Genomic DNA, 14,997 nt, shown 5'->3' on the forward strand with positions numbered 1-14,997 from the left:
CATACTGTCTTGATGATTACAGCTTTGTAATAGAGCTGGAAGTCCGGAATTGTGATGCCGCCAGCTTTGCTTTTCTTTTTCAACATTCCTCTGGCTATGCGGGGTCTTTTCTGGTTCCATACAAATTTTAGGATTATTTGTTCCATCTCTTTGAAAAAAGTGGATGGTATTTTGATGGGGATTGCATTAAATGTATAGATTGCTCTAAGTAGCATTGACATCTTCACAATATTTGTTCTTCCAATCCATGAGCATGGAACGTTTTTCCATTTCTTTGTGTCTTCCTCAATTTCTTTCATGAGTATTTTATAGTTTTCTGAGTACTGATTCTTTCCCTCTTTGCTTAGATTTATTCCTAGGTATCTTATGGTTTTGGGTGCAATTGTAAATGGGATCGACTCCTTAATTTCTCTTTCTTCTGTCTTGTTGTTGGTGTATAGGAATGCCACTGATTTCTGTGCATCATTGATTTCATATCCTGCGACTTTACTGAATTCCTGTATGAGTTCTAGCAGTTTTGGGGTGGAGTCTTTTGGGTATTCCACATAAAGTATCATATCATCTGCAAAGAGTGAGAGTTTGACAACTTTTTTGCCAATTTGGATGCCTTTGATTTCTTTTTGTTGTCTGATTGCTGTGGCTAGGACTTCTAGTACTATGTTGAATAGCAGTGGTGATAGTGAACATCCCTGCTGTGTTCCTGACCTTAGGGGGAAAGCTCTCAGTTTTTCCCCATTGAGAATGATATTTGCTGTGCGTTTTTCATAGATGGCTTTTATAATATTGAGGTATGTACCCTCTATCCCTATACTCTGAAGAGTTTTGATCAAGAAAGGATGCTGTACTTTGTCAAATGCTTTTTCTGCATCTATTGAGAGGATCATATGGTTCTTGTTCTTTCTTTTATTAATCTATTGTATCATATTGATTGATTTGCGGATGTTGAACCAACCTTGCATCCCAGGGATAAATCCCACTTGGTCGTGGTGAATAATCCTTTTAATGTACTGTTGGATCCTATTGGCTAGTATTTGGTGAGCATTTTTGCATCCATGTTCATCAGGGATATTGGTCTGTAATTCTCCTTTTTGATGAGGTCTTTGACTGGTTTTGGGATCAAGGTAATGGTGGCCTCATAAAATGAGTTGGGAAGTTTTCCTTCCATTTCTATTTTTTGGAACAGTTTCAGAAGAATAGGTATTAATTCTTCTTTAAATGTTTGGTAGACGGGACGCCTGGGTGGCTCAGTTGTTAAGTGTCTGCCTTCAGCTCAGGTCATGATCTCAAGGTCCTGGGATCGAGCCCCGCATCAGGCTCCCTGCTCCACGGGAAGCCTGCTTCTCCCTCTCCCACTCCCCCCTGCTTGTGTTCCCTCTCTCGCTGTGTCTCTCTCTGTCAAGTAAATAAATAAAATCTTAAAAAAAAAAATGTTTGGTAGAATTCCCCTGGGAAGCCATCTGTTCCTGGGCTCTTGTTTGTTGGGAGATTTTTGATGACTGCTTCAATTTCCTTAGTGGTTCTAGGTCTGTTCAGGTTTTCTATTTCTTCCTGGTTCAGTTTTGGTAGTTGATACATCTCTAGGAATGCATCCATTTCTTCCAGGTTATCTAATTTGCTGGCATAGAGTTGCTCATAATATGTTCTTATAATTGTTTGTATTTCTTTGGTGTTGGTTGTGATCTCTCCTCTTTCATTCATGATTTTGTTGATTTGGGTCATTTCTCTTTTCTTTTTGATAAGTCTGGCCAGGGGTTTATCAATCTTATTAATTTTCTCAAAGAACCAGCTCCTAGTTTCGTTGATCTCTTCTACTGTTCTTTTGGTTTCTATTTCATTGATTTCTGCTCTGATCTTGATTATTTCTCTTCTCCTGCTGCATTTAGGCTTTATTTGCTGTTCTTTCTCCAGCTCCTTTAGGTGAAGGGTTAGGTTGTGTATTTGAGACCTTTCTTATTTCTTGAGAAAGGCTTGTATTGCTACCTACTTTCCTCTTAGGACTGCCTTTGCTGCATCCCAAAGATTTTGAATAGTTGTGTTTTCATTTTCATTGGTTTCCATGAATTTTTTAAATTCTCCTTTAATTTCCTGGTTGACCCATTCATTCTTTAGTAGGATGCTCTTTAGCCTCCATGTATTTGAGTTCTTTCTGACTTTCCTCTTGTGATTGAGTTCTAGTTTCAAAGCATTGTGGTCCAAAAATATGCAGGGAATGATCCCAATCTTTTCGTACTAGTTGAGACCTGATTTGTGACCCAGGATGTGATCTATTCTGGAGAATGTTCCATGGGCACTAGAGAAGAATGTGTATTCTGTTGCTTTGGGATGGAATGTTCTGAATATATCTGTGAAATCCATTTGGTCCAGTGTGTCATTTAAAGTCTTTATTTCCTTGTTGATCTTTTGCTTAGATGATTTGTCCATTTCATTGAGGGCAGTGTTAAAGTCCCCTACTATTATCATATTGTTTTCGATGTGTTTCTTTGCTTTTGTTATTAATTGGCTTATATAGTTGGCAGCTGCCATGTTAGGGGCATAGATATTTACAATTGTTAGATTTTCTTGTTGGATAGACCCTTTAAGTAGGATATAGTGTCCTTCCTCATCCCTTATTATAGTCTTTGGTTTAAAATCTAATTTGTCTGCTATAAGGATTGCCACCCCAGCTTTCTTTTGGTGTCCATTAGCATGGTAAATGGTTTTCCACCCCCTCACTTTCAATCTGGGGCTGTCTTTGGGTCTAAAATGAGTCTCTTGCAGACAGCGTATCAATGGGTCTTGTTTTTTTATCCAATCTGATATCCTTTGTCTTTTGATTGGGGCATTTAGGCCATTTACATTCAAGGTAACTATTGAAAGATATGAATTTAGTGCTATTGTATTGCATAAGGTGACTGTTACTGTATATTGTCTGTGTTTCTTTCTGGTCTATGTTACTTTTAGGGTCTTCCTTTGCTTAGAGGACCCCTTTCAATATTTCTTCTAGGGTTGGTTTCGTGTTTGCAAATTCCTTTAGTTTTTGTTTGTCCTGGAAGCTTTTTATCTCTGTTTATTTCCAATGACAGCCTAGCTGGATATAGTATTCTTGGCTGCATATTTTTCTCATTTAGTGCTCTGAATATATCTTGCCAGTCCTTTCTGGCCTGCCAGGTCTCTGTGGATATGGCTTTGCCAATCTAATATTTCTACCACTGTAGGTTACGGATCTCTTGTCCCAAGCTGCTTTCAGGATTTTCTCTTTGTCTCTGAGACTCATAAGTTTTACTATTAGATGTCAGGGTATTGACCTATTTTTACTGATTTTGAGAGGGGTTCTCTGTGCCTCCTGGATTTTGATGCCTGTTTCCTTCCCCAAATTAGGGAAGTTCTCTGCTATAATTTGCTCCAATATACCTTGTACCCCTCTCTCTCTTTCTTCTTCTTCTGGGATCCCAATTATTCTAATATTGTTTCATCTTATGGTATCACTTATCTCTCGAATTCTGCCCTCGTGATCCAGTAGTTGTTTATCTCTCTTTTTCTCAGCTTCTTTATTTTCCATCATTTGGTCTTCTATATCACTAATTCTCTCCTCTGCCTCATTTATCCTAGCAGTTAGAGCCTCTATTTTTGATTGCACCTCATTAATAGCCTTTTTGATTTCGACTTGGTTAGATTTTAGTTCTTTTATTTCTCCAGGAGGGTTTGTCTAATATCTTCCATGCTTTTTTCAAGCCCAGCTAGTATCTTTATAATCGTCATTCTGAACTCTAGTTCTGACATCTTACTAATGTCCATATTGATTAGGTCCCTGGCAGTCGGTACAGCCTCTTGTTCTTTTTTTGAGGTGATTTTTTCCATCTTGTCATTTTGTGCAGAGGAGAATAGATGAATGAGGGAACAAAATGCTAACAGGGTAATAACAACCCCAGAAAAATATACACTAAACAAATCAGAAGAGACCTGAAACCAGGGGAAAAGAAAGGGAAAGGAAGAAAGAAAAAGATAAAAAAAAAAGTATATGATCAAATATGATCTGGCTGGTGAATAGATCAGTGCCACACAGTAGATTTTGGGTGTATTTTGGTTTGTTAGAAGAAAGTGCCTCCCAAAATTTTAAAGAAAGAAAAACTTATATATGTACAAAAATAAGGGTTGATGTGATGAAGGGATGGAATATGACTGTAAAGATAAAAATTATAAAAGATTTTATAAAAGGAATTGATAAGATAAGAAGTTGGTTGAAAATAGAAAGCAGAGAAATTTAAAAAAAAAAAGAAGGGAGAGAATGTGATCAGGCAGGAGACTAGAACAAAGCCATACACTAGAGATTTAGGGTATATTTTGGTTAGAAGAAACTGCCTACCAAAATTTTTTTTAAAAAGTTAACTTTGAAAGACTAAAGAATCAGGGGAAAAAAACCATGAAAAGGGAAAAAGAAAATTAAAAAAAAATAGTTAAAAAAATAAACTTTGAAAGACTAAAGAATCATGGTAAAAAAGCCATGGATTCTATGTGCAGTATTCCCCTAGCTCTGGAGTTCTGTCATTCTCATTGATCGTAAACCTGGTCTTGGCTGGCTGTTCTTGCTGATCTTCTGGGGGAGGAGCCTGTTGCCATGGTTCTCAAGTGTCTTTGCTGGAGGTGGAATTGCCCCACCCTTCGGGGGGCGGGCTAAGTAATCTGCTTGGGTTTGCTCTTGGGAGCTTTTGTTCCCCGCAAACTTTCCGTACAGCTTTGGAGGATGAGAGTGAAAATGGCGGCCTCCCAATCTCCACCCTGTAGGAGCCGAGAACTCGGGGACCCACTCCTCAGTGTGCCCCCAGATAAAAGCAGTCACTCACTCCCATCTTCCTGGTCCCTGGCCGCACTCCATGCTCACCCTGCCTGTGACCAAGTGTTCCTATCTCTGGCACATGACCCCGTTTGGAGTTTCCAAACCCATCAGATCCCTGCAGTGCACTCCTGTGCTGCTCCTCCCTCGGGCAGGAAGGGGAGTCTCCCCGGGTCTACCACTTGTTGGGTCCCTGCTGGAAGAGCAGTGCCCGACTGTGCCACGGATCCTCGTTTATGGCAACCCCGAGCTGAGAGTCCGCGCCTGAGCTCCATCTCTGCAGCTTGCTTCCCCGCTCTGATCCCTGGGAGCTCTGCCACACTCAGGCACCCCTGATCTTTCTGTGACCCCGAGGGTCCTGAGACCACACTGTCCTACTGAGGGTTCTACCCCCCGCTTAGCCGCTGGAGTGGTGTCCCTCAGCAGAGCCGACTTCTAAAATTTCTGATTTTGTGCGCCACTGCTCTATCACTGCTGGTAGAGGCTGACAGAGTCCCCCTCCCCCACCGTCTATCTTCCCGAATATCATCTCGGATTCACTTCTCTGCACGTCCTACCTTCCAGAAAGTGGTCGCTTTTCGGTTCAGAGAGTTGCTGCTATTCTTTTCTTCGATCTCCTGTTGAGTTCATAGGTGTTCACAATGGTTTGATCCCTATCTAGGTGAATTCCTGGGACCAGATGAAATGTAGGTCTCCATTCCTCCACCATCTTGCTCCTCCCTCCAATCTGTATACCTTTTTATTTATTTATTTATTTTTATTACATTAGCTAGAACTTTCAGTACAATTTTAAAAGGAGTAGAGATGGAATACCCCATACTTACCTTGTGTCTGTCTGATCTTAATGGTAAAGCTTCAGGTTTCTCTCTATTAAGTATGATGTTATCTATTTTTTTATATACTTTTTAATGCTGAATTGTTTTCTGTGCAAACCTTGTATACTTTTAAAAACCCTCATTCACAGTTATTTAATTTATGTATATTGTAAATGGTAACTTCCAATAAAATCACTGAAATATTATATTAAACTTGCTATAAGCAATGTAGCTTAAAGCTTATTGAATGAATATCTTTTATTCTGTAACAAATGAGTACCAAAACAACTGACTCAAGCTTGGATCCTGAAAGCCACTTAGCTAGTTTTATATCTAACATCCTCCTTAGAACTGCAGTTTCCTGAGGTCACACCTTTAAAGCAAACCATGAAAGAAATCTAAGGATTACCAACTACCTAATTTTACACTGCTCTAGCTTTCCATCAACTAAATGCACTTAGAATAAAATCTAAAATCCATAATGTAGCCTACAAATCACTGACTGTTGTCGAATTTCTCAGCCTCATCTCTTGCTATTTTCTCCCTTCCTTGCTATACTGCAGCTACATTACCGATTTTCAGTTTCTCCATCAGGTTTGTGTTTGCCAAGGCTTTCTAATGTGTTACTTCCTTTGCCTGGATTTCTTACCTTTTCTTCCTTCCTTCCTGTGGTTAATTCATGCTACTTAAAATTGTATTTGCCTAAATACTGTTTTTATAGTGAAGATTTTTCTTCCTTTGTGGACCTTGATTATTACTCCAACATTTCAATCTTAGTTTTTTGTGCTGTTTTCCTTCATAACACATATTACCATTTAAATTAAATAGCTTTGTAGAATGACTCTTTCTTCTTGCTAAAGTGCCATAAAGGTGATGATTGTTTCTGCCCTGTTCATTGATGTTGGTATTTTTGGTTTGTACTGTATCTGATACATCATAGGAATCAGTAAGTGTCAATTAAATAAAAATAGTAATGGAACCTTAATAAATGTATGAATGAATGTACAAACAAACAGTATCAGGAATAAAACTATAATGGAAATCCAGGTAGAAAGTTCATTTGAGGCATCAACTTGAAGAATCAAAGCCAATATATAGAAAGCAAACTAACACAATAAGTTAGAAATGGAAAGGGTACTAGAGTATATGAGTCTGACTTTGGTAAGATTTTCTCATCCTTTAGGAGCGAGCCACCAACACCTTTTATAAGATATTCATAGCCCTAGTGATAAGAGGGAAACTAACTAAAAGCCACATAGAGAACAAAAGGAGCATTCAGGGAAATTAACTATGAAAGAATGAATAGAAAGTGAAAAAGAATTCTCAAGAGAGTTCCTCACATTCACAAATTTCTACATACTTTATCACGTTAATTATTATCTTGCAAATAAAATTATTTCCTCTATAAGAGGAAAAACATAATATATAGGTACATACACTGCTAAAATTCTCCTTGGTCTAAATTTGCTAAGTCTGCTGTAATTCTCTGTAGTCACTAATACTGGTTCCATGCTTCACTGTCATTAACAAATATAATTAATGTACTTCTTATTAGGGATTCTAGTTTATTAATAGAAATGTGCTGAACTCATAATGACATGATAGACCAGAAAGTCTATTTTGGAATATTTAGTGTCCATCAAAATTATGATTTGCCAAATACAGAGTATTAGTTGTAACAATAGCTATCATAATAAAAATTTAGGTTTCTCTTTGTGGGAATTTCAAATAAAGATTACCTCTTTGTTAACTCCTTAATTTATGTATTTATACAAAGTGATAGGATACATTAATGTGTATTTAGTCATTTAAAACCTTGTAGTTTAATCATTATGTAGACTTCTTTGGCATTATAGGTTTTGATATACTTAATATATAAATATATAATTTCATAAATTTTATTTTAATTTTTTTATTTGGGTATAGTTAGCACACAATGTTAATTAGTTCTAGGTGTACAGCTTAGTGATTCAACATCTATGTTATGCTCACAAGTGTAGCTACCATTTGTCACCATATGACATTATCACAATATCATTGATTATATACCCTATGCTGTACCTTTTATTTATTCTGTAATGGGAAGCTTGTATCTCCCAATTCCCTTCACTCATTTTTGTGCATCCCCCCTATCCATCTTCTCTTTGGCCACCATCAGTTTGTTCTCTGCATTTATAGGTCAGATTCTGCCTTTGGTTTGTTTATTCACTTGTTTTTTTTAGATTGTACATATGAATAAAATCTTGTGGTTTCTGTCTTTCTCAGTCTGACTTATTTCTGTTAGCATAATACCCTCTAGGTCCACCCACGTTCGCAAATGTCACAGGTCCATCCTTTTTTATGGCTGCATAATATTCCTGTGTGTGTGTGTGTTTCACATCTTGTTTATCCATTCATCTTTCAGTGGATATTTAGGTTGCTTCCATAACTTGGCTATTGTAAATAATGCTGCAATAAATGTAAGGGTCCATATATCTTTTCAAATTAGAGTTTTGCTTTCTTTGGGTAAATACCCACTAGTGGAATTATTAGATCACACAGTATTTCTATTTTTAATTTTTTGAGGAACCTCTATTGTGTTATCCACAGTGGCTATACCAACTTGAATTCCCACCAATAGTGCATGAGTGTTCCTTCTTTACATTCTCACTGACACTTGTTTCTTGTGTTGCTGATTTTAGCCATTCTGACAGGTGTGAGGTGTTAGCTAGTTATGGTTTTGATTTATGTTTCTATGATGATTAGTGATATTGAACATCTTTTCATGTGTGTGTTGGCCCACTGTATGTTTTCTTTGGAAAAATTGAAGTCCTCTGTACATTTTTACCCAGATTATTAGGGTTTTGGGTGTTGTGTAAGTTCTTTATATATATTTTGGATATTAGTCTCTTATCAGATATATCATTTACAAATACCTTATCTCACTCAGTAGGTTGTCTTTTTGTTTTGTTGATGGGTTCCTTCACTGTGCAAAACTTTTATTTTGATGTAGTCTCAATAGTTTATTTTTGCTTTTGTTTCCTTTGCCTTAGGAGACATATCTAGAAAAATATTGCTATGGCCAATGTCAAAGAAATTACTGCTTATGTTCCCTATTAGGATTTTTATGGTTTCAGGTCTCACATTTAGGTCTTTAATCCATTATGGATTTCTTTTTGTGTATGGTATTAGAAAGTCATCACATAGACTTTAATGAAGAGAAAAGCCTTACACAATGTCAAGGTATAGAAGGAAACAAAAATTCTGTGAATAAGACAGAATTTCTACTTTGCAATGGGATTCATTACTGTGACAGTATTAAAACTTATATCTGCAGATCATATTATACTTCTTTATCTCCAATAGCAGTTTGGATGCTTTAATACAAACAAGATTATTTGGTGTATATACATATATTAGCAGCCCACCAAGGTTTCCAAGATTATGATTTTTTTTTTAAAGATTTTATTTATTTATTTGAGACAGAGAGAATGAGAGAGACAGAGAGCACATGAGAGGGGGGAGGGTCAGAGGGAGAAGCAGGCTCCCCGCCGAGCAGGGAGCCCGATGCGGGACTCGATCCCGGGACTCCAGGATCATGACCTGAGCCGAAGGCAGTCGCTTAACCAACTGAGCCACCCAGGCGCCCAGATTATGATTTTTTTTAAACAAGCAAGTTGAAGTCTTCAGTAATTCAGACTCAAAATATAAATTCAAGTATAATCATATCCCCAAGCTTTTGTCTTTCTCTGCATCAGTAGAAACGCTTGAGAGAATTACTAACTTTGGTAACAAGACCTTTATAAGGTTGAGCTGCAAAGTCAAGAAACAACTCGTAGAACTTTAGGAACACTAAAGAGTAAGAAGATAGTAATAATTTGACCTTTTTATGTTTGTTTCCCATTATAGTTTTACTGAAATTTACACCCTTACTATATAATCAAGCTTATTCTGATAAAATTATAGTAAATGTTTTAGAAGATTCTTATTCCACCTAGACAAAATACTGGCATTTATATTATGATCTAAATCTATCTTTGTTAAAAATATAAAATACTAAATGGCAACTATTTTGGGTGTATTTTATAGCCAATGTATTTGTAACTATTTTCTTTAATACGGAAATGTTCTTGGTTTCCATTCACAGATTAATATAAAAATAGTCTAAAATTGTATTTTGAGTGAGTTTAAGAGAGTTATTTAACCCAAGCTTAAACAGTGAATTACTTAGAGGGGAAACCATGAATGCTCTCTAATGTCTTTGCCTAATTTAAAAAAAAATAAGATTGAACTATATGCTTTCTAATGCTGGAAGTATTACAATTATGTTAATTTCAACTTTTCCATCTGGATATTTCAGTGTTGAAACATCTTTCATTGTTAACCATATGGAACTGTTTTATTATGTATTTGTGAGTTTGTCATTAGGGATATTTATGTAATAGCCACACTATTTGTTTCCACAGTGGTGTCTGATCTACTGTCTTAAAACAGACATAGGTATTATTACATACTGTATTTTTAGAATTTTCCCTGTCCAAAATATATCTTCCTTTTCATCAATATATAAATTTTACTTGCCACAAAGTCCTCTCTCTCTCTCCCTCTGTCTCTATGTCTCTTTCTCTTTCTGTCTCTCCTCTCCTCCCTCTTTCCCTATTCCTCCCATATATATATATATATATATATATATATATATATACACACACATATTAGTTACTGTTGCATAGTAACTTATTCCAAAATTTAGCACCAATATTTATCACACAGTTCTTGAGGGATTGGTTTAGGTATGTGTTCCTGGCTCATTCTCCTATGAGGTTGTAGTCAATTTGTTGGTCAGGTGGTAGCCATCTTAAAGCTCGAAGAAGGCTGGGGAATGCACTTCATAGCTCACTTACGTGGTTGCTGGCAGGCCCTAGTTTCTCCCTGACAGTTGGCAGGAGGCCTTAGTTCCTTGCCACATTGCCTATCCATAGTGTTTCTCATAAATAGCAGCTTGCTTCTTCTGGGGTAAATGATTGGCAATAGAGAGAGAGCAAGTGAGAGAGAAAGAGGAAGAGAAAGAGAGAGAGAACTTAAAATGGAAGCCATTAAACAAATAAGCTAAACTTGGAAATCACAAACACTTGTGACGTTTTCTTGTCATTAGAACAGTTAGTGAGCCATACTTCAGAAGAGGGGAATTATTGTCCACCTCTTGAAGAGAGAGTGTCAAAAATTTTTGAACATATTTTTAAAACCAACCACAATATATGATTTAAAAATAGATATTATTTATATCTTACTACTTTTACTTAGATGATTATTCAAAGTGGGAACAACAAATGAGGCTTTTTTACATATATATTTTAAGTTTCTTCACCTGCTTTTCTGTTGTTTGATATAATGCCTTCTGTCGCTGAAGGTAGTGAATGATACCAATATAAATTCTGAGATCTCAATCAAGATTTTTCTCTTCCTATAAAATACTATATTTTCCCAAATTTTCATGTTTTGATGTCACCCTAAAATCCAAGGGGGAAATATGCTATGAAATTGTTATATCATTAAATATTTGGGGGTAGAAATGCATCTCTGGAATCATGGAATCCTAAAGATACATTGTTTGGGATCTTCTGGACAATATTGCCTGATATTTCACTGGACAATATGACTGCACACCTAGACATTTTGCTGTCTTCCTGCTTCCTAGGGAATGTGGACTTGCTGATACTAAGTTTGGCTGGAGAACAATAAGGCCCCAGGTCCCAAAGTCTGTTAATATTTCATATCATGGTTATTTTCTTCATTTATTTCTGAATGAGACAGCAAGAAATAGCTACTCTAAGTAGGGCATACCCCTTGGTGGCCTTTATCCCACAGAATGAAATGCCTTCTTTAGGGATTCTAGGAGCCAAGGGAAGCTGCAATAAGATATTGCTTAACTGCCGCTCCGTGTGTCTTCCTTAATTCTAGAAAAGGTGGTTTCCTTATCTAACTATATTGCTATCTGTGTGTGTATGTATGTGTGTGTATTTACAGTAGTCTTTGTATTCAATTCATAGCTCACCAGAAACAGTGAAACTGTAAAAAACAGTTGAAAAGGCTAATAAATCTGCTAATTCTAACAATTGACAATGATAATTCCAGGAACCAGATATTCTCAAAACCATCTCATGAATGATGATGTTGGGGGAGGATAAAAGAAATATACCCTTAAACTTGTTTATTGCTTCTCATTTTCCACTACTGAAAATATAAACAATCTGCTTTATATTATGTGAAGAAAAAAGTTATAGAATTATGGGCAATCTCATTTTGATCCAAGTTTTTAAAGCTCGGTGATTTCTAAATTATTGGAAAATAAGTGAGTTAATTATATTGACATCTAGCTATATTGAGTGAAATTCATGATAAAAAAAAAATGAGTTCACCTTTAACTCCATCCAAGGGACAAAAATGGAAGTGGCTGAGAAATGAAAATGTCATTGTTTATGATACATTTGCTTAACATTTTAAAAAATATTTTATTTATTTTGACAGAGAGACAGCGAGAAAGGGAGAGAGGGGACACAAGCAGGGGGAGTGGGAGAGGGAGAATCTTCCCGCTGAGCAGAAAGCCCGATCACGACCTGAGCTGAAGGCAGACACTTAAGGACAGAGCCACCCAGGCGCCCCCGTTGGTTAACATTTTAACCATCCCTAAGACATGGTAGAACTGAGGTTTCCATGAAATCCTGCCATTAACATATCATAGATAACCTGAATGCTAATTTCTTTTTTCATTGTATTTCTATAAAAGCAGTTATCATTTACCTACTATATTTTTCATGCACTATTTCCCAAATATTTGACAGTGTAATTTTTAACTTTGTTCTCCATAGAACACAGTAGATTGGAAACCAAAATAAATTAACTGATACTGTACAACACAAAAGAACTAGGCTGAGCAGACATATAAAAGAACATATAACTATATAGTGATTAAACAAAAGAATTAAGATTTGAGAGAGAAAATGTTGATAGGAAAAAAACAAATGAATAGAATTCCTTTTAAGAAAAAAAGATGTCCCCTTTGGAACAATGGCATTGCTGGATGATTAATTTTAAAAAATAAGGATGGAATTTATAATAGATTTAGGAGGAGAAGGCAGGGAAGAAAACAGAAATGAAATCATTTAAACAGTGAGGTTAGTCATCTTAAGAATGTCAAAGATGACACTTGTGAAATTTAGCATTATAATATATAAAAGCACCTATTATTCCTCCTTGGTCTTTTTATGCAAGAGAAATTTACTGCCTCTGAGTCTGGAGGTTAGGAATGTGAAATCAAAGTGTCTGCAGGGCCATGCTCTTTCTGAGAGCTCTCAGGGAGAATCCTTCCTTGCCTCTTTACCCTTGTGGTGTCTGCTGGCAATCCTTGGTGTTCCTTGGCCTGTAGAGGCATGATCTCAGGCACATGGCCATCTTCTTCCTGTGTGCCAGTGTTCACAGGGTGTTCTCCCTTCTAAGGACACTGGTCAGAGTGGCTTAGAGGCCAATCCTACTGGGGTATGACTTGTCCTAACTACACTGCAATGACCCTATTTCCAAATAAGATCACATTCTGAGGTACCGGGGGTTAGAGTTTCAACATATATTTTTGGAGGGACACAATTCAATCCATAACAGTGGCTCGCTCTCTCGCTCTCTCTCTCTCTCTTACTATTATCAGTATTAAAATGATGAAAATATTTATGTACATGTATAGGTGTTTCTTTAGATAAAAACCTTTCAAAAGAATGATTGTTGGGTCAAATGATATGTATTTTAATATTTTTGTAACATGCTATTAAATCTTCCCAAAAGGATTCATTCATTTGCTATCTCCCCAGCAGTGCCTGAAAGAGCCTGTTTCTCCACATCCCTATGAATACTTGCTATTATCATAGAAAAAAATTCCCCTTCTGTTGGGCAAAACATTATCTTACTGAAGAGGTGATAGAATATTTTCCTTTTGGCCCTAAAATAGCTTTGATGAAAATTCCTAAATTTTTCAAAGTAAATTCTGTTAATGTCTTCCTATAGTCCCTTTTCCCGGAGGAGCAAAAAAATCCCTGTCCTTTGGTCTCAGTGGGAGACAAATCCATCCCGTACCCTCTGTCCTCTCATTTGTCTTCTGGACTACTGTTCCAACCCCAAGTTCTATTTTCTTTAAAACAAACAAAAATGGAAAAACAAAAAACAAACAAACAAAAACCCTGACCATATCAATAGATACTCTTCTCAGGTCTTTTGATTTTAAGATCTAACATATAACTTACAAAGAGTTAAATTTTTAGAAATCTTTTAGATGCTAATAGCTATCTTAAATACTTCTAATAAATGGCCTTGCATAATGAAGGTTAAAATTTGAAATCTTAGGACAATATCCAAACTAATCATAAAAATATTTGTAAGACTTACACTACTTGACTCCAAAACATTATAAACTACAATAATCAAAATAGTGTGATACTGATAATAAGGCTAGAAATGTGTCAATGAAAGAGAACAGAAACCGGAAAAAGACCCACATGTATATGGTTACATCATTTTTTGACAAAATGCACCAAAGCATCCGGTTATGAAGTAAATAGTAAGATAATTCTTTTTGGACCAGCTGAACATCACTATGTAAAAAAATTAAACCCTGGGCCCTCCCCTTCATCATGCCCCCAAATTAATTTGAGATGGATCATAGACCCAAATGTAAAAGTTAAAATTATAAAAATTTTTATGAGGAAACAGAATATTTTCCTGACTTAAGTATCAACAGTGGCTTCTTAGAACACAGAAAGGAATAAACATAAAATTTGAAAAAATAAATTAGAAATTTTGAGGTTTTATATTACAAAATTAAAAACTTACTCATCAAAAGACTGTTAATGAAATGAATAGACAACTTACAGATTACATGACAATAGTCACCCAGCAAATATCTGTTAGCTCACTGTTAATTCTATAGCCAGAATATATATATATATATAGAATTCCTATAAATCAATAATAAAGTCACGAATAATTCAATTAAAATATGAACAAAAGATCTGAACTGACACTTCACAAAAAATGATATATGAATGACCAATATACAGTTGAAAAGATGTTCACTATTAAGAGAGATTATTTTGGAAATTATTAGGGAAATTCAAATTAATTTTAAATGAGATACCACCGCAAACCTACCAAAGTGACTAAAATTAAAAAGACTGGCAATACCAAATGCTGTTGAGAATGTGGAGCAACCAGAACTTTACACTATTACTGGGACTATAAAATGATACATCCACTGGGCGCCTGGGTGGCTCAGTCGTTAAGCGACTGCCTTCGGCTCAGGTCATGATCCCAGGGTCCTGGGATCGAGTCCCACATCGGGCTCCCTGCTCCGCG

This window comes from Neomonachus schauinslandi, chromosome X (assembly GCF_002201575.2).
Source record: "Neomonachus schauinslandi chromosome X, ASM220157v2, whole genome shotgun sequence".
Taxonomy (NCBI): Eukaryota; Metazoa; Chordata; class Mammalia; order Carnivora; family Phocidae; genus Neomonachus; species Neomonachus schauinslandi.